Below are 21,599 nucleotides of genomic sequence, written 5' to 3' on the forward strand. Positions count from 1 at the left end.
ACTGACTATCTGTGAACACATTCACTCTCTTTCCCTTAGCTAAAACGCACGCTCTTGTTAGCGCGATCAATTCTGCAGCCTGGGCAGAATTCTGACTCACTCTTGCAGTCTCCACAATCGTACTCAAAGTTGTTACTGCATAAGCAGCAGTCACATCACCATTCTCCAATTTGAAGCAAGACCCGTCAACATACAACGTGCCATCTGGATCTGATAACGGAGTGTCTTTTAGATCGATTCGTCCTTTTGTTTCTTCCTCAGTTTTGAAATAACAGTCGTGTGGTTCGGAATCACTCGACTCTTGGCTAGTCGGCAACAATGTTGCTGGATTCAATACATTGCATCTCTTGATCTGAATATGACTAGCTAATAGTGTCAGTTCATAACCTGATAATCTAGCACTGGTAAGGTGCTGCGTCTTGGTTCGGTTCATGAGTGTATCCACAGCATGAGGAACCATAACCACTAGCATGTTGTTCATTACTAAACCAGCAGATTGTCGAATGGAAGCTGCAGCTGCGGCTGTAGCTCTCAAGCAACTAGGCAACGCTCTGGCTACCGGATCTAACGTTGATGAGAAATACGCACAAGGGCGTTGTTTATCACCAAATTTCTGCGTCAAAACACTCAATGCACAACCTTCTCTCTCGTGGACATAGAGCGTGAATGGCTTACTGTAGTCGGGTGTACCCAATACAGGTGCTGAACATAGTGCATTTCGCAATTCAGAAAAACTCTAATGACATTCAGCAGACCATGGCACCGGACTCGGAACACCTTTCCCAGTCAAGGCTACCAATGGTTTTGCTAGAAGAGAAAAATTCGGGATCCATTGCCTACAATATGAGGTAATACCTAAAAAGGCACGTACTTCTTTCTGCGTGCTAGGAACATTCATCTGTGTAATTGCTTTTATTCTCTCTGGGGTCAACTTCCTCCCCTCCTTTGACAAGAGATGACCTAGGTAGGTCACTTCTTGGCAGCAGTATTGCATTTTTGAAGGTGACACCTTGTGATTCAAATCTGACAAGTGATGCAATAAAGAAATCGTAGCTGTTTTGCAAGTTTCCTTGTCATCGGCAGCCACTAGAAGATCATCGACATACTGTACTAAAGCAGAACCACGAGGAAGTACAAAGGAATCTAACTGGCTTTTTAATGCTTGACTGTAAATGGATGGGCTTTCACAATAACCTTGTGGAGCGCGTTTAAATCTGAAGCTTCGTCCTCCTAGAGAGAAACCGAAGATATCTCTGCTTTCCTCGGCTATCGGAATGCTGAAAAAGGCATTTTTCAAGTCGACAACTGAAAACCATGCTGCTGTAGCAGGAATCAACGTTAACAATGCAGTAATGTCTGGAACCACAGGAAACTGTGGGATCACAATTTTATTAACCTCTCTAAGATCAATTACGAACCTATATACTGGAGGCTTTGTTGGGTCAGTTCGTTTCAAAATAGGCAGTACAGGACTATTACAGACATTTCCTCTAGTCTCTTCTACAACATCTTTCTTGATCAGGTCTTGTACTATCAGTAGGAGTGCACGCTCACCTTCACTAGAGATTCTATATTGCGGAATTCGTGGAAGTTTGACATTTGCTTTCAAAGTTACTACATAGGGTGGAATTTCCAAGAGACCTACATCATTAGGACCAGTCGCCCAAAGAGTATCAGGGAGTGAACGCAGCTCTGGTGGGAGCGCATCCATCGACAAGTACATCGGGGAGATTATTCTTTTACCCAACGTAAGCTGTACTCCTGCTGGAGAACAGTACAATGTCGCGTACAGGCGTTTTAACAAGTCTAAACCAAGCAGATTCTCGTTACAACCTGTCGTCAAAATCAAGGGTGCTTTCAATTGACGGGGTCCAACAGAAATAGACAAAGGACCAGAAACAGGGTTATGAACAGGGGCGCCCGAAAAACCTACTGAAACGTTTGTTGAGCCAGACAAAGGTGCGCCAGGGAGTTTCGCATGTATGATAGAACTTTTTGCTGCACCAGTATCCAACAGAAACGGTTCGACTATACCTGATGTTGCTACCGCGACATAAGGCCCACTCTGATCTACTGGTACTGATACTACTCCCTCTCTTTGTCCATGGCTGTCCTAGTATTCACTTTGCTGAACTTCCTCACTAGTTTCATAATAGTCTTCAACATGATACTGTGGAGACCTATTCTGTTGGGCAGATTGACCATTTCGCTGGTCGAAATAATTAGAGGGGCGATCACTTGTCTGTGGAGGCATAGCACCTCGTCCTCGACCTCTAGAGTTTTGCATAGAACCACCACGACCTCTCTGAGCTGCCGCAGTATTATTTTGCGTTCGAACTGGACACTCACTTTTGTAATGACCTTCCATTTTGCAATAAGCACATTGATTCCATTGGTATTGTGGCCTTTGAAAATTATAATCCGTTCTTTGATAAGACCCTTGCTGCATGTTAGTCTGATTCGTGCGAGGCGGATATGCTTGCTGTAAAAGGACTTTAGTTTTTAAATCTTTCGTCTTTTTATCTGATTTTTCCTTCTCTTCTTTATCCCTATTTTCATAGTACTGGGCAGTCGCAAGTATTTGCGCAGTCGTAGAGACAGCCCACGCACTTTCAGAATTCTTTAATTTACCACTAAGTTCTGGCAACAGATTGTGCACGAATTTATCAACAAATAATCTCTGACCTCCTTCTGTGCTCATATCCTGACCACTATGATCCACAAAAGTCTCCTCAAATCTTGTGAAAAAGTCGGAGACGCTTTCGTCTTTCTTTTGTTTGCACGCGGACAATTTGTCCCAGTTAACGCGCAATGCTGGCATCAAGGTTTTCATTAAATCGATTATTCTACCAGGCAAATTAGCAATTAAAGGTTCAGGTTTGGAACCACCTATTTGTTGACCATCCGCTGCAATTATAGCTGCCCAATCACCACCTAGGGCAACTGGATGATTCTCTTTACGAATTTTAGCCCAAATTGGTTGCGGTACTACATTACCAAATAGCAGATCTATGTCAGCAAGATTCAATACACAAGCGTCAACTGTTTGAGCCAACTCTTTGTAGTATCCTGCAGGATTTTTACGCGGATCTGGCAAGGCCTGTTTCACTGCTAATACTTCAGCTCGCTTCCATGGAATATGTATCCATACTCTCTGGAATTGGGCCGGAGCGGCTGCAATACCAAGGTTTGCATTAGCTTGCACAGCTTCACGCCAAATTGGTGGAACCTCTCTCATTGGATATTGACGATTTTGTTTCGTACTACGTTTCCCTAACTCTCTTGGTGAACGAAGGGATGGGTCATTCCTATAACTTAAAATCAGTTCCATCGCTTCTTTTATATTTTGACCAACTATCATACCTGTAGCAAACTCTTTCTGAACATTAATTAATTCTCCTAGATTTGATTCAGGGTCATCCTCTTCCAATTCCTCACGTAGAAGGAAACACATTTCATCGAACACATATCGTTGTGTCGGTTCGTTCCATTGCATAAATGTATCTAATACATCTTGTACATTATATCTTCCAACTTTCGAAACCCATCTAAGAGCAGTGGAATCTAATATTCCTCTTTCTTCAGTACTGGGAAGCTGACTACGTCTCTGCACAGAGTCAGAGGTAGGAGTCTTAATCAGAGTTTTATAGAAGGGAGATAGAATATTAGAGACAGAATCAGTGATTCTTCGACGAACAGAAAGCGGAGTCATAATATTAGCAGAAGCAGTAAATAGAGTAGTAGTTGGAACAGATAGATCAGGAACAGTAGGTGTAGCAGGCAAAATAGCTTGTGAATTAGCAGGTGTGAGCGACACAGGCATAGGTAAAGAAGCCGGCAACCCTGGAAGAGGGGCTGGCAAAGGAACATTAATATTGACCACAGGAGGTACAGGAACTTGATTCGGGGGAGCGGGAACAGGGACACCAGGTTGTCCAGCAACCGGTAATTGAACATTCGGTATAGGTGGAGCCGTAGCACCCTGTGCATACGGTGGGGGTGATCGTAACAAGTAAGACAACAGGGGATCCTTTTCAGGGTCCTCTACTATCTTAGCCGTACTCGATGGCAAAGCAGGATAGCACTTGTCTATCGCTAAATTACGCTCTCTATTGGCCACCTCCATCGCCTTCTCAGACTCGTTGAGTTGCAGCTGCTTAGCAGACTGTTCTAAAGTCAACTCTTGCTCTTTCTGTTCTTTCTTCAACTTTTTGATTTCTCTCTGTTTAGATTCTTTTCGCCAATAACGAAAAGAATCAAACATTGCCGGCCGGGCTTTCTTCTTAAACAACCTTCTTTCTAGATTATCGAGAACTTCAGGTTCAAAACTACCATGTAGTGGCCAACTAAGGACACCATCTTTCTCTGTGTAGTGGATCCATATCTCGTTATAAGAGATAGGGCCCACTCCAAACTTGCAATAAAGATCATAAAGAGGAGTTCCAATCGGAGGAACCAAACACGAGTCCTCCAACTGGGAATCACTGTTGCAACTAAAACAAGACAATATACAATTTTTCCGACTTACCATTTTATAATCCGGAACACAACACAAACAAAACACAAAATAGAAAAGATGCGCACTCGAACCAAGAATTTTAGGCCTACCAGAACTGACAATTGTATCGATACCTGAACTGAACAGAATGATTATCGTAACCAGAATAACCAGTGATAACCTTACAGAACTGAACTGAACTGAGAACTAAAAGGATTATCCAAACAGGAGCAACCCTTACAAAATAACCAACTAGCAACCACTGAATACTTAACTGAGGCACTGAAGACGTCACCAAGGAGAAACCCGTCACGTTTTGCCGTACTGAGGACTGCACCTCGGGTCCAAGACAGGGCGACGGTCAAGGCAACGGACCACTGCAGCCGTCTGAACGGGAACCCTCGTGGAAGAGGACGTCGGGGCCACTTTTGCGATATGCCGGGATCGATGAAGTGGGGCGCCTCCCTCTGAAATCTTCACACGAAGCTCCTCGAAACCCCGAATGACGTCGCCCTTCGTTGGGCGCCAATTGGAGTTCTGGACTTTTTGGTTCCGTCCAGAGGTGTCAGGGATAACACCCGAAGACCCCGGAGTTCCACCTGTCTCGGTGCACAAACAAACAGAAACACGGGCTTCTCGATGGTGGCGTCAAAGACCAAAGGTTTATTACTGCAGGGACACAGAAGTCACAGAAACTACACATGGGCAGTATCTAGGAGCCTGTTCGATTTGTACAAAGAGGGTTGCTCCTTATATACTAAATATTCTGCTCGGGGCAAATTCTTTACATGTTACCACAGTTCTAAACATTAGTGTCTTAAACAATAAATATTTGGCGTTGCACAGGAATCGTCAACAGTATCTGATGTCAAAACATTACGAATGAGGGTTTCCCACTATTCCATCATAATCCCATGTCAATTTCTCATACAAGACCCGGACCGCCTCATCGTAAATTTCGTTACCTCCCCCTAATAAAGGCCCAGAAGGAAAGGAGCAGAGGCAGGTGCAGAAGATAGAAAGACAGGATAAGAAATGTTTGTGGGTCGTAAATGGGCACGGTTACCAGCTTCGGCCGCCTAATCATGATCAGGCCAACGAACACAAGAACCAGTATAGCAGGACTGGCCTCAGGCTGGGGAGGCAGCTCTTGCCGAGTCATGCTGCCACAGCGTTGCTGGCCTAAGGTGCACGTGTCACTAGCAAGGTGAATCGCCGGTTAAGGCCTACGTGTCCTTAAATAAAAAGAGGTCATTGCGTGTCCATTGACTATGTGAGGGCAAGGAATACAAAATGGCTTCCGTGTTCTAAGATGGATGCCACGGGTAGATCACAAATGTGTTTGTAACAGGAGTGCTCTTGCTCGTAGCATAGCGAAAACACCAGGATATACTAAATGGATCATTTGCGGTTCACTGATACCAAAATCATGTATTTACGACAATGATGAAAACACGGGTTAAAATCGTCACGGAACCTCACTGCAACACAGCATGTTACACAGCAGATGTACCAGTATGCACAGTCTGAGTATCCAGAGTATCAGCCATATTCATGAAACAGCCTAGAGAGGGAGGTAGGCTTGCCTCTCATCGAGATACCTGTAGATCAAGAAGGTCCCTATGTTCACAGTCAAGTATTAGGGAAAGATAGAAAGTTTTTGATTGATACAGGGGCAAGTAGGACCACAATTAGTCACGCCGAAGTTCCAGGGGCTCCGCTCTCAGGCTCTAGAAATGTTTCCCTTGGATTTTCAGGAAAACCCATTGTAACTGAAATATCAAAGCCAGTTACTCTAGAAGTAGGTCCATTGTCCCGTACTACTGATCTGTTACTTACTAAGTCATGTCCAGAAAATCTATTAGGCATTAAAACACTGAAAGAGTTAGGTGCAGTTATATGTTGTTCACCAGAGGGAATACGTCTATTCCTACGTGACTTTAAGGGTCACTATGTATTACGAGATTTTGATCCCAGATTGTCTAATGTTCCGCAGCATTTATGGGCGCAAGGTCCAACTGATGTAGGGTATATGCAAATCACACCCCATCGTGTGACTCTCAAACCAGGTGTAGTGTTACCACGAATCAGACAGTACAGATTGCCACCTGAGGCTGTAGCAGCCTTATCCAAAATTATTGATGAGCTCATCGCTCAAGGAGTAGTTGTAGAAACTGACTCCAATGTATGCAATTCTCCGATCATTCCAGTCATGAAACGTACTGACCCAAATGCACCCCCAGTATATCGATTAGTGATTGACCTACGAGAACTTAACAAATGTATTATTCCTCAGTACCCAGTTGTGCCAGACATCTCTTCCCTATTGACAGCCATTGATTCCGAAGCCACGTTCTTTACTGTAATTGACCTCAAGAACGCATTTTTTAGTGTTCCAATTCATCCAGACAGCCAGTTTCTTTTCGGATTCTGTTTAAATGGAAGGAGCTATATGTTCACACGCGCTCCTCAAGGTTTCACAGAAAGTCCTAGTATTTACAGTCAAGCACTTAAGAGACAACTTGATAATGTTCACATGCCAACTGACACTGCCCTGCTCCAGTATGTCGATGATCTACTGATTACAGCCCGTTCTGAACGTGACTGCGAGCGAGCGTCACTGACGGTTCTGTATTTCCTGGCCGAGATGGGGCACAAGGTGTCCCCTTCGAAGCTTCAATTCTGTGTCCAGCAAGTGGTATACTTAGGACACTTACTGTCCAAGAGGGGTAGGCAGTTGACACCAGACCGTATCCAGTTAATAGCGAGTCTTCCTCACCCTGCTACATTCTCACTTCTCTGAGCATGCATCCTATACTACAACCCGTCCTCCTCTTCCTCACACGCAAAAAACAAACACGCCCTGTGAAATACCTCAAAAAAGGCAAATGTCCAAGACAAGCAGAATATAAAATAATATGATTGATTACACTGGAGTTCATCATTTGAGTCTAACCCACTGTCAGCAGGCTGGCGTGGAGTCCACTGTACTGAATAAGTTTACTTTTTCGCAATCTCGGAACAAGGAAACCTTCTGAGATGAACTGTGATCCCGCTTCAATAAAAAGGGTTACTATTGTGCCATGAGCTTGGATGTACAAAACATCTTTTTGTGATAGCGTACATTGCTACAGTAAGGGCAAGGGGCCCAAAAAGTGGATTTTTAAAAATCCATTTTAAATAGTCAGTATTAACAATATCTGCCTGTAGAAAAATCAAAGAGTGAGAAAAAAGAGCTTAGAGTTACTAGTGAGGATACCACAGAGGAAACCACTCGACCACCAGATAGGCAAATTATCTGGGGTTTTGGAAGTAAAACAAATATCATGGTTTTGCTGTCAAAATGTTTAAGTGTGGTAACTTTTTTAAGACTGCTACTCATACCACAGAGACAAAGAAATGGAATCCGCTACATTTCCTAAAACGATGCAAGTAGGTCATATATACAGTGGCAAAATTCATTAATTTTCTGAAAGTCAAGTTCTTTTAACCTGTCGCTCACAATTCATGAAAGGCAGGAGTTTGATTTTTTAGATTTTTTAATCATGCTGGGTTGAAATTCAGTGTGGCGCCGGGCGTGCTTTGTCAAGTGGTCACTCCTCATGAACCGCTTCTCACACAGGGGGCACCGGAACTGCTTTTCACCTGTATGCGTCCTGTAGTGGCGTGTCAGCTCATCTGATCGAGAGAACTTTTTAAGGCAATCTGGCCCATGTGCAGGGGAATGGTCGCTCACCTGTGTGCACTCGGTAGTGCGCCTTCAGGTGCGAGGACTTGCCGTAGACCTTCCCGCAGCCGCTGTGCGGGCACCGGTGCCTCTTGTCGGCGCCGCCCCTGCCCGGCGGGGGTGAAGTGTCCCTGGGGTGGCGGGTGCAGTCCTCCCGCTGCCCCGGGCGTGGGTCGAGGGTGCAGTAATCCTCCTGCTGCCCCGGGCTCGGGCTGGGAGCGGGGCTGCCGCGGTCCTCCGCCTCCGCTGGCGGGGGGCTGGGGGCGGCGGCGGGCGCGCTGCTGGGCGGGGGGTACTCCAGCGCCGTCGGGTACTTGTTGAGGTCCAGCAGGCTCCGGGCGATGGCCAGCAGGGTGCAGTAGTCCTTCCAGGTGTCCCCGAGGCCGGCGGGGCGCTGCGGCTGTAGCAGCACCGGGGGCGGCTCCTTGGCCAGCTCCGGCCGCGACCTCTGGCGCAGCAGCAGCTCCGACTCCTCGGGCGCGGTGGCCCCCTTGGGCACCGCCGGCGGCGGGGGCGCCTGGCTCTGCGGGGGCATCAGCACGGAGGGGCGGTGGGAGATGGACATCAGGCACTGGGCGGCCACGAAGTCGGGGTAGGCAGTTGACACCAGACCGTATCCAGTTAATAGCGAGTCTTCCTCAGCCCAAGACCCAGAAGGAGGTACGTGCTTTTATCGGCCTTACTTCTTATTGTAGACAATGGATTCCTCAGTATGCATTTCTAGCCAAGCCACTGATACAGTTAACGACACAGGAGGCAGCCGTATCGACTGTTCTCCCTTGGACATCTGAACATACACTTAGTTTTAATGAGTTAAAGAAAGCTTTATGCCAAGCTCCAGTTCTAGCTACACCGAACTACAGTAAGTCTTTTACACTTTTCGTCACAGAACGTGAAGGTACAGCATTATCTGTTCTCACACAAGATCAAGCAGGACACTACAAGCCATGTGCTTATTTTTCGAGCACATTAGATCCCGTAGCCCAGGCCCTACCTGCGTGCCTCAAGTCAGTTGCAGCCACAGCACTAGCTATCAGACAAAGCGATTCCATAGTATTAGGACACTCCCTGACAGTACAAGTTCCACACTCCGTGGAAGTTCTTTTAAACCGAACACAGACTCAGCACTTGACAATTGCACGTTTAACAGGTTATGAATTGACACTGTTTCAGCCACACATAGAAATCAGACGCTGCAACATCCTGAACCCTGCTACACTGTTACCATCAGCTAATTCAAATTCTGACACACACGACTGTGTGGAAGTAGTTAACATTACGACAAAGCCAAGACAAGATCTGACAGATATTCCATTACCAGATCCCGACCTGACACTTTATGTGGATGGTTCATGCATGAGAACAAGTACAGGAGAACTAGTCGCCGCGTATGCAGTGACTACTGACACTGAAGTTATTGAGACACACCGTATTGACACCCTGTCTGCTCAAGCAGCAGAGCTAGTTGCTCTGACACAAGCCTGCATACACGCCAAGAACCTGAAAGTTAATGTTTACACAGATTCACGTTACGCATTTGGAGTCGTACACGACTTTGGAGTGCTCTGGCAGGAAAGAGGTTTCATGACTTCTCATGGAACCAAGATTCAGCATGGTCTCCTTATTCAAGCTCTGTTAGATGCAATACATTTACCGACATCCATTGCCATCATGAAATGCAAGGCACATACGAAAGTTACTGACATTATTTCCCAGGGTAACGATCTAGCAGATCGCACAGCCAAGCTTACAGCTCAGACTCCAGACATTCCAGTTAACATGACACACACTCCAGATCCGACTACATGCATGACAGTTAAGGACCCTACTCAAGATGTCATAGATATCCAGTTACATGCTACTCCCGATGAAATCAAGAAATGGTCCGAACAAGGAGGGGTCCAGACAGATCAGGGATGGTTAACGAAGGGTAGAGCCGCATGGTTTCTCCCCGACTCTATGGTTCAAGTCATTATCAATACCGCACATAGTCCAGCACATTTAGGGGAAAAAGCCATGTTAGACAGTATCCAGAACATTTGGTTCAACAAGCATTTACGAGCTGCAGCCAAGCAGAAAGTCCGTACCTGTATGATATGTTGTCAGTTCAATCCAGGTAAAAGTGTCCCGGTGGAACAAGGTGGATTCCAGCCCCCTGACCACCCTTTTGAAGTCCTCCAGATGGATTATATTCAGATGGAGCGATGTCGAGGTTTCAAGTATGTTCTTGTAGTTGTGTGCGCTTTGTCCAGGTGGACAGAAGCATATCCAGTCCCAGATTACACAGCCGCGACCACTGCCAAGCAGCTGGTTCGTGAATTCTTCCCTCGTTATGGACTCCCTAGGGTCGTATATTCTGATAACGGCCAGCCATTCTCCTCAGAGTTAATGAAGCACGTTTCCCTTTTGTTAGGATACCAGTGGAAGTTCCATTGTGTACGCCATCCTGAAGCAGCTGGTCTCGTAGAGAGACATAATCAGACCCTGAAAATTCGCATCGCAAAAGTTTGTCAAGAGAAAGGTGTGGACTGGCTAGTAGCTCTGCCAGTCGCCTTGTTTTACATGCGCATGGTCGCACATTCCAGATCAGGTCTGTCCCCGTACGAGGTCGTTTTCGGCCGCCCCCCTAATATGTGGGGTACACCTAGACCCCGAAGTATTACCGATGTTTCCAGTAATATGCTGACAGATTACCTAGCTTCCTTGATGTCTGCCCTCAACTCTTGTCGTTCACAGGTTGCCGCCGCATTTCCAGACAATACCGAGGTGGCACCGCATGAAATTGTTCCCGGATCCATGGTTCTTGTCCGCAATTTTGACCGATCAAGTCCGCTGGAGCCACGCTGGAAGGAGCCCCGACAGGTCCTCCTCACCACCCGTACAGCCGTGAAGTTGGAAGGTCGCAAAGGCTGGGTGCACCTTTCTCATGTTAAGAAGTTTTATGGATTGAAGCCCATTTCAAAGAACATTTCCCAGGATTTGAAGGACTGCCAAAGTACTGTTCTCAAGGACTGTCCCGCAAAGAACAATGTTACTACACCCTCCCTGTTAGAGAAAACTCCGCAGCAGGAGTATAAACAGAAACTCCGGTCTAGTAAAATAAGTCAGCCAGTTTGATTGTCTAAGTCCTCCCCTAGGTGAAACGGTTAGACTGTTTCTGACATGTATAAAATAGACCCCCATAGTGAGAGAGTTAGTCAAAACTCAATCCGATGTATCGTTTTTCTAAGTTTCATATTATTTTTCAGCATTATGATTTCCTGCACCAGTTATGCATTTTATCTGTGTTTTCCAGTTTCTCATGTAAATATGTCTTCTAATGTTACAGCAGAGCACACGTTTAGTGATCTGCCTCCTCATGAACTCTCTTACCGCCTCGCTATGCGAAATAATTCCTTTATCCGCATGTTACATTATTCACACCAGACCAGCAATGCCACTAATTGTTGGGTATGTGGTCGACTCCCCCCTTTCCAGACACCGAAGGGAGTTCTGCCACTCTTTCCTTATCCTTTTTCACATAATGGTTCGTGTGGAGCATGGTCCACGTTAACGTCATCCTCAACAGATATGTCTTTTCTTAACAGTACATGTTTCCCAGACAAGCAAGGTCTTCCCCACAGAACCGGGTTAGATCTAGAAAATGAAGTTTACAATTTAGGTAATTATTCTTCGAATTTCATGGTCCTGAATGTTCAGTCTGATACTACTCCAGACTTACCTGCTATTTCAGTACTACCAGTCAAAGGCGAATTATGTGTCCGAAATAATGGTTCCATACATGTAGGACATAGTGATTGTACTACTATTGTCAAGTATAGTGACAGTGGGAAATCTATTTTCAAAGCTTCACGTCATTCATATTTTATTTGTGGTCAGACCGCATATGTTCGTCTGCCCCTCAATTGGGAGGGAACCTGTTACATTGCCTTCCTACTGCCACCAGTTTTTCTAGCCCCATCTGATTATCATAGAAACACACGGCTAGTACACATTAGACATAGAAGGGAGATCGAGTCCCCAATTGTCGATTATACTGAAACTACTCTAGAACAGTATACAGACTTCAATAAAGGTTTCTTCTTCTTTTTAGGCCCCGTCCAGAATAGTAAGTTAATCCGTAGATTAACCAGAACCCTTGAAGCTGTAGTAAATGAGACTGCCTCTGCCCTAGGTAACTTAACCGAAGAGCAATCTGCTATGAGATTTGTAGTTTTGCAAAATCGTCTCGTCCTTGACGTCATACTGGCCGATAGGGGCGGGGCTTGTAGAGTCATCGGATCTAGTTGCTGCATTTTCATTCCAAATAACGCGCCGTCTGTCTATTCAGCTATAACCAGACTTCATAAAATTGCCCATCTGATACACCAAAATCCAGGCACCTGGACATGGTCCGGTTGGCTCTGGGGTATAATTTCCGCCTGGGGATGGAAAGTCTTGTCCTTTCTAGGTATTGCAGTAGCGATCATATTCAGTTGCTGCCTCTGTATGCAATGTGGCCCTGCGATTTGCGGCATTTGTGCTACATCATGTATTCCTAGTCCCAAGCCCCGTTCTAAATCCAGTTCCAAGAAAATTCGAGATGAGCAAATGGTACTGTATGAAATGATAGATGGTATCATGAATATTGATGTTTCCTGATGGAAACGTAGTGACAAGGAGGGAATGTGGAAAAGTAAATTTTGCCATGTTCTGTGTCCCTACGTGTCATCCATCATATGTTATGTGTGCATGATTAATATGCATATGTTATTCCCCATGTTTGATTAAAGACGCAATTACAGTTGTGTCCACCTCTAGTATGCCAGTTTCCAGTTCTCGTGAATAATACGAGTATTAGGCCTATGTAAAGTTATGTTGCCACGTTTCTCAGTGTGCACGTTAATGCATTGAAAGTCCCCGTTTCTAGGCCTCAAAAGGGCCCGGACACCAGATTCAGCTCCTGTCTCCTGAAGCCCTCGCTGGAGAGCGACACGGCCCCCACCTGTATCCTCGACCCTTCACTTACTTCCTGCCTCGCAGTGCCCGGTGCAGCCTGGCTCTGCCTCTGAGTCTGCCAAGACTATGTTATGATTCCAGTTATCAGTTCAGCCCTCTTTCCCTGCATTCCTAAGCTACTGAATCGCATCAATAGTTTCCGTCATTGTCTAGCCTTTAGGGCTCCATGTAAGAGAAATACTGCATTTAATGGTCATTTAATATTCTTCATCACGCACTACATGTAGAATAATGCATGCTCCAGTCCTAGAGTCTGTTAGCCTTTCCCCTCCTGACTTCTAGTTTATATCAACATGTTCCCTAAACATCAGATACTAGATAGGGTTTAGGTACATGTCGCTCCGACCCTCCAGACTTCAGTCTCTGCTCCTAGCACAGAGTTCATAGCCCCAGCTTCTCCTAGTGATACGTCATTGCCAGTTTGCGCGCACCATCAGGTTAGAGGTCCCGGCTCCTCAGGTAGCCCCCTCCATGGTTTCCGCCCCATTCATGACATCTTCTGTTACGTTTGCATCACATGTCTATGTATACGCCCTGTTACACCCATTTTCACCCTTATCTATCGCGACTGCTACGCGTCACACCTATTGCTCCACCCACTGCTACGCCTATTGCAATGTAATGCTATGTGTTTGCGTTATGTATATATGCTCATGTATTGTTATTAAAAAGTTAGAGCTAGCCATTCCAGATTCTGCCCCCGGCAGCTGCCGGGCCTTGCTATTCTGTTCCCGTGCAGGTTGTCCTGTTCCTGTCCTTTATGCTGTATTAAACCTGCGAAACTCCCACTACCTCGAATCCTGACTCTTATTTATTGAGCTATCTGTTATTCATTTATGCATTCAAAAATAGGGTATTATTTATTTATTTACCACAACAGCCATGTGCATCACTGTCTAAAGCATGGCACAGCCATGGGCATTAATGTCTAAACCATGGTACAGCCATGGGCATCAATGTCTAAAGCATGGCACAGCCATGGGCATCAATGTCTAAAGCATGGCACAGCCATGGGCATCAATGTCTAAACAATGGCACAGCCATGTGCATCACTGTCTAAAGCATGGCACAGCCATGGGCATCAATGTCTAAACCATGGTACAGCCATGGGCATCAATGTCTAAACCATACTACAGCCATGGGCATCAATGTCTAAAGCATGGCACAGCCATGTGCATCACTGTCTAAAGCATGGCACAGCCATGGGCATCACTGTCTAAAGCATGGCACAGCCATGGGCATCAATATCTAAACCATGGCACAGCCATGGGCATTAATGTCTAAACCATGGCACAGCCATGGGCATCAATGTCTTAACCATGGTACAGCCATGTGCATCACTGTCTAAAGCATGGCACAGCCATGGGCATTAATGTCTAAACCATGGCACAGCCATGGGCATCAATGTCTAAAGCATGGCACAGCCATGGGCATCAATGTCTAAACCATGGTACAGCCATGGGCATCAATGTCTAACCATGGTACAGCCATGGGCGTCAATGTCTAAACCATGGTACAGGCATGGGCATCAATGTCTAAACCATGGTACAGCCATGTGCATCACTGTCTAAAGCATGGCACAGCCATGGGCATTAATGTCTAAACCATGGCACAGCCATGGGCATCAATGTCTAAAGCATGGCACAGCCATGGGCATCAATGTCTAAACCATGGCACAGCCATGGGCATCAATGTCTAAACCATGGCACAGCCATGGGCATCAATGTCTAAACCATGGTACAGCCATGGGCATCAATGTCTAACCATGGTACAGGCATGGGCATCCATGTCTAAATCATGGCACAGCCATGGGCATCAATGTCTAAACCATGGCACAGCCATGGGCGTCAAATTCTGAACCATCGTACAGCCATGGGCGTCAATGCCAAAAGCATACTACAGCCATGGGCGTCAATGTCTAGCCATCGTACAGCCATGGGCATCAATGTCTACAAGCCGGTGAGGGTGGAATGTCGAGGAAGACTCTTTCGGAGATGTAGAGAGATATGCGGACGTTTTTAAGCAGGTATGTGAGATAATGAGGGGACGATTAATAGAATGAATGGAGGAGAGTAGGTAATTCCACATGAGTGATTTAATTTCGTCATGATCATGTGTAAAAACTGTTTGAAACGTTAGGCGTACGACATGAAATGTAAAGAACAATGGCGGGTAGGAAGTTTGGGAGCATCTCGATGTATAGTAATCCACAGTAAGGGTGCATCATGAAAAGGGAGTTACGGCAATCAACCCACGTGCTTAAGTTCTGAAGGGAGGTGTCTGAGCAAAGGGTTTGAAGACTTTTGGGCTGCGAGGCGATGAGGTGTACGTAAAGTTAATTGACACCACAGACCAGGACTCACTAATATAAGCAAGCTATATAAGAGAGGAACAGTGTAAATTTCCAGCAGCATGAGTAATTTAATTGTTTGAACCCCGTTTTAGACAAGTAAACAATTGATAAATCAGTAAAAGTTAGATGTACAGTGGTGTAATGTATGTTTAATACTTGTTTAATTGATTTTCCAGTTACCCCTGACGAAGGGCCCACAGAGGCCCGAAAGGCATTGGGTTTGCAATAAACTGCTTTTTTATGAAATCTGCTCCAGCACATATTTTTGACAGAAGAGGTTCGGATGGCCCATCAGAAATATGAGAAACAGAGAAAATTGGCATTTACTTGCATGTGGTTTTTAAAAGGTCAACAAAGAAAAGGGAGTGAAAACGCGACAAAATGGTTTAAAAAGGATTAAAATGGTGAATTATGGATAATAACACTGTAAACGCAGCAGCTATTGTGCCAAGGTCGGGGACACTATTTAGTGTCCCAATGTTGTGATTAACAGTACCACGTGCCACTGGGGCTGGGCACGTTACCCTTGTGCACGCATTGTGTAATTTGAGGATTAACACGAGTAACTGGAAGCATTGAAGGAGTGCATCCCACCCACTAATGATAAACTATGGTACAGCCATGGGCATCAATGTGTAAACCATGGCACAGCCATGGGCATCAATGTCTAAACCATGGTACAGCCATGGGCGTCAATGTCTAAAGCATGCTACAGCCATGGGCGTCAATGTCTAAACCATGGTACAGCCATGGGCATCAATGTCTAAACCATGGTACAGCCATGGACGTCAAAGTCTAAACCATTGTACAGCCATGGGCTTCAATGTCTAAGCCATGGTACAGCCATGGGCATCAATGTCTTAACCATGGTACAGCCATGGGCGTCAATGTCTAAACCATGGTACAGCCATGGGCGTCAATGTCTAAACCATGGTACAGCCATGGGCATCAATGTCTAAACAATGGTACAGCCATGGGCGTCAAAGTCTAAACCATGGTACAGCCTAAACTACGCGGTGTCACGGAAAGCGGGCAAGGGAGCAGGACGCCACCCAATGAACAGTTGGGTTCGAAGGGTGAACCTCCCGCAGGGCACCAATTCAGGTTCATGAATTTAATGAACTCGTGAGTGTTTTCCCGTATTTTGGGACAAGTCTCTACATGTAACAAGAGGGGGCACGGATCTATAGAGACCGCCTCAGTTCCAAGGGGCCCAATATACCGAATTTCGGTAGTGCTCAAAGAGAAATAAAAGCGACTGTCCTGAAGAAGACCGAGGTGACCAGCATTGGCACGTTTATTACGGTTGAAACATGTCGACATAAGCAGTATCAGGAGGGAGGTCTTGTGAGATCCTTATGTCTCGAACAAGACATTTCCCATCCCCATTTGAGTTTTTAATCCTGATAGGGGTACCAGGTAACGTCCAATAAAATACTTATTTTAGTTGGCACCCTTAATCAGTTTTAACACTTCCCATTAACTGCACTTTAGTCGCACTATTTATTTCTGACACTTGGTGATTGGCACAATTCACACCTCATTATATGTTACATGTCGTCAGTGATATATGGTTTGTTTTGTTGAGTGAAATTTATTATTAATTCTTTCCCCTTCCCTAATGCTCTGCCCTGAGTGTGGCTACACCAGGGCGTATTGCAAGCAGGCCCAATGATGGTAGAATGTCACATACTTCGGAATGTGAGTGAGGGCAATTTTTTCCAATGATTGAATTTCCCCATGTCTACGTTTTGTTGTGGTCATTATTTGTGTGTACTCTACTACCCCTTCTGTGTGTACATCTGAATTTTCTGTGGGGGTTTGGGGTGGTAGAGTTAGGAGCTCTCACCCCTCCTTTGTGTTTAATCGTCAAAGTCTAAACCATGGTACAGCCATGGGCATCAATGTCTAAACCATGGTACAGCCATGGGCATCAATGTCTAAACCATGGTACAGCCATGGGCGTCAAAGTCTAAACCATGGTACAGCCATGGGCATCAATGTCTAAACCATGGTACAGCCATGGGCGTCAAAGTCTAACTCATGGTACAGCCATGGGCGTCAAAGTCTAAACCATGGTACAGCCATGGGCATCAATGTCTAAAGCATGCTACAGCCATGGGCATCAATGTCTAAACCATGGTACAGCCATGGGCGTCAATGTGTAAACCATGGTACAGCCATGAGCGTCAATGTCTAAACCATGGTACAGCCATGGGCGTCAATGTCTAAACCATGGTACAGCCATGGGCATCAATGTCTAAACTAAGCATGGGCGGATTTTGCGGATTCGCGATCCGCGAATTTGCGGATTTGCGTATTCGCGGATTGCGAAAATACGCGAAATCCGCGAATTCTCGCGGATTAGCGGATTTTTTGGGGGTGTGTGTGTTCGCACGGGTTTCTGCAAGTTCGCGAGGGTTTTGTACTATTTCGCAAATTGCGAACTTACTTGTCGGGTCGCCAGTTTAGCGAACTTGTTGTTTGTACGTGCCCAGTCTGTTTGCTAAGCTTTCTTCATCACTGCCACTCTCTGTCACCACTGGCACTCTCTTTGGTCACCCATGCCACCCTCTGGCTCACCCATGTCACCCTCTGTGTCATCACATCACCCTCTAGTTCACCAGTGTACATTATTGGGGCAAAGCAAAGCACTGCCATCCTCTGTCAACACTGGCACTCTGGTTCACCCATGCCACCCTCTGGCTGGCACACCCATGCCACCCTCAGTGTCATCACAACACCCTCTGATTGACCACTGAGTGAACAAACACCTGCTAAGTGCCTTAAGTTTTGCAAACAACAACACCTGCCCTGCCCCAACTGACATTAATGAAGGCTGGCACCTGCTTGTCTGCTCCCTTTCCTTTTTGTTGCAAATGCAAAGTAAATAATTTTTTTTAACAGGATGCAATGGCATACTTGTAACTATTCTGTGACTGATAGAGCAGGGTCACACAATAGTTGCAAGTAGGCAACCGGATTCTGGAGGGCCCCTTCAGGAAGCACTACAGGTAAATGGTTACAAATGAATAGCTCGAACTTTTGCACCTGCTCGTTCGTTTTGCTTTTGCAAAACTCGTTTTTCGGTAATTTCGCCCTATTCGCGGGGCGCGTCGTAGTGCGAACTCGCCCGTGGAAGCCGCTAACTCGTGCGAGTTACCTCAAGGTTGAGTATGGGCGCCGCCATTTTGTTTGCGTGACGTATTTCCGTTTCCGCCCGCTAAGTGTAATCTCGCCCGACTCGCGCCTTGCGAATACAAGTTCGCACGAGTTCGCGAGAGAAATCGCGTGCGAACTTACTTACTCGCGCGTGATCGGGCCGCCATCTTGTTTTTCATTCATTCCTATGTGTCTGGGTATGGTGTTTCTATCCTCTCTATATCTCTGCCATCCTTTGCTTGTTTTACTATTTTTTTGATCTATTTAACTTATTTTCTATCCCTGTATTTTTCTAGATCTATATTTTTGTGTTTTAGGCTATTTTTGTTTACTTTTGAACTACTTTTTTAAACTTTTACTTTCCTTCTTCCCTACTCTTATTTTTTTTCATTTTGTCTCTTCTTTACTGCTCACACCTGCCCAGAACAAGAACATGGTCAAGACAGCTGTGAAGCTGCCCAAGACGGGCACCGCAGCCCGTGCCCGGCTCCCGTGTGGTCGATTGAGGGCGGAAATGGTGGTGCCTCGGGAGATTTTCAGCCCTGAGGAGGTGGGCGCACTTGTTTTTTACGTGCAGCGCCGTCTCCCCAGGACCATCGCGGCAGGCGGCAGGATTGCTGCTGGTTACACCAACAGCCAGGAGCGACGGAAGCGGTGGGCGCAGGTGTGCCGGGCCCTTTTTAAGATCACGGGGGTCCAGCGCACCTACAATCAGGTCACCCACCGCTGGACCGACATCCTTGACCGAGAGCGTGACCTGCTAGACGTGCTGGGAGTGGAGGTCCCCGGTCTTGGTGAGTAGTAGTAGCAATTTTTTCATTAATATTTCAAAATCTTCTGTGCATTTCATGTGCACTGTTCTCCTTCTCTGTGCCGGTGCCACTGCTTATTTGTTATCTATTTTGTGTTCATTTAATTGGGCTGAGTATGAGTGTATGTTACAGAACTGCGTAATGCTAGACACAAAGGGGCAGATTTACAAGCCCCTTGTTCCACGTTTACACTGCCTTACCTGATGCACAGCGACGTAAACGTGGCTCATCCCTGCGAGTCATGCACAACGTGATGCATCTAAGGAGATGCGCCACGTGAATGCCTGGGCCTGCGCCTCAATGGGTGCGTTCCCACGCAGGGGGGGAGTGGGGGGTGGGTGTTAATATACGCCACACCATGGCGCCTCTCTTGTGGCGCTGCGTCACAAAATTGACGCAAGAATGGAGCAGAAGAGCTGCAAGGGGCTTGTAAATCTGCCCCTAGAGTAGAGGCTCAGGTGCAGTCCTTCCTTTGTAGCCCTCTTTTTGGATGAAATAGTAGGTTCTTGTTCTTTCTAAATGTTTGATTTGGTTGACAAGGACATCGGCAAGCAGCAATCATCAATGTTTTCTGTTATTTCTTTCATGTTGTACGTTAGGTCCGCCCAGGGGCAAATCTGCTGCAGCAGTGGCTCCAAAGGAGGAGGATGCAGGCCAGGGCGGCGAGTGCTCCTTTGCTGGCCCCAGTAAGTTTTCTTTTAAATATAGAGGACCTATTGTTGTCCAAGCATTCCTAATTTAATTGTTTTGAAATAGTGTTTAGATAGGAGCAAAATCAATAATCCTACTGTTGCAGGGACAATTCTCCACAAACCGAACTATGGACACCAAAGACCAGAGTAATAATATTTCAGAGGGGCGTGTTTGGCACACTGTATAAATAAACCTGGTAGTGTCAGCAGCACAGATTCCTCCTTCCAAAAATTGCAAAACTTTTCGCTCAGTCACTCTAGTCCGGACTCTCTAGAGGAAAAACTACAGAGTCAATTCAAGTTTAAAAGCTTTATTAAAAGTTTAAGTAAACACATATATTAAAATAAAGTTAGTTGGAAATGGAAAAGTGCTTGGTGCTGATTTGATGAGTTCTGGAATGGTACACATTTCTTGTGGTCGAGCCGAGCTTTCACCTGGTTTCAAGTTGATGTTCCTCTCTTGTCATTAGAAGTCCAGTTTCTGTCTGTTCAGAGAAAAATAATGTGTGTTAAAAAATTAAGCAAGCATTCAACAATTGTGACAAAAAAATTAAGCAAGACAACAGCTTTCCCTGGAAGGAGGGACATTTACTTTAGACTACAGTAGACAGTCAATTACTTTTTCAGTTGTTTTCACATTTTTTCATTCATAGTCCAAATACTAGTGGAGTGGTGTAATCTAACATTCTTAAATCTATTTTGTAGGTGGAACATCTGGTGGCGGGGCCAGCTCGGATGTGGTCATCATTGACTCGGAGTCCGAGGGTCAATCTGGGGAGGAGTCGGACCAAGAACAAGTACAGACTGTGAGGCAGGAGACAGTGGCGGTGGCGAGTACAGGTAAGCTGGATCATGGTACTATCTGACTCTTAGATAGGATATGATGTGTATCCAGTGGTGGCCCAGTGACAAATTACAATATGGTAATTACAGCAGGCTGGGACCGAAAGACAGATAGAGGCAGAGACAGAGAGAGAGGAAGACAGAAGGAGAGATAGAGAGGGAGGGAGCCAGAGGGAGGGTGAGGGAGGGAGACAGAGAGAGAGAGACAGCGAGGTAGAGGGAGACAAAGGGAGACAGAAAGAGTGAGACAGAGAGAGAGAGAGAGAGAGAGAGAGAGAGAGAGAGAGAGGGAGGGAAACAGACATATCGCCTGGGCCTGGTGCAGATGATACGGTTGCTGGTGTGGTTAACGGCTCAGAGGAAAAATCACTCACTTCTGCCAGATCTCTTTCATATGAAAGAGCACCAAACCAAGGATACAAGAGAGTTGTGGGAAGGGAAATGGTGATTCAAGCGCCCCTCCCTGCGGACGCCCATGATACTGGCCTGAATAGTTTTGTACTGCCCTGGCTAG

At 45.9% G+C, this 21,599-nt stretch overlaps 2 protein-coding genes and 1 pseudogene across 2 annotated transcripts in view; 2 read left to right on the forward strand and 1 right to left on the reverse strand.

Annotated features, from left to right (window-relative positions):
* LOC144763075 (uncharacterized) overlaps window positions 1-21,599 on the forward strand; it is a 676,435-nt gene that overhangs the window by 184,107 nt on the left and 470,729 nt on the right.
* Window positions 1-21,599, forward strand: part of LOC144764083 (ribonuclease inhibitor-like) — a 203,052-nt gene that overhangs the window by 130,669 nt on the left and 50,784 nt on the right. The window lies entirely within an intron of this gene.
* LOC144761492 (Krueppel-like factor 9 pseudogene) lies at window positions 8,004-17,318 on the reverse strand (annotated as a pseudogene).

The sequence above is a fragment of the Lissotriton helveticus genome, chromosome 6, assembly GCF_964261635.1.
Source record: "Lissotriton helveticus chromosome 6, aLisHel1.1, whole genome shotgun sequence".
NCBI classification, from domain to species: Eukaryota; Metazoa; Chordata; class Amphibia; order Caudata; family Salamandridae; genus Lissotriton; species Lissotriton helveticus.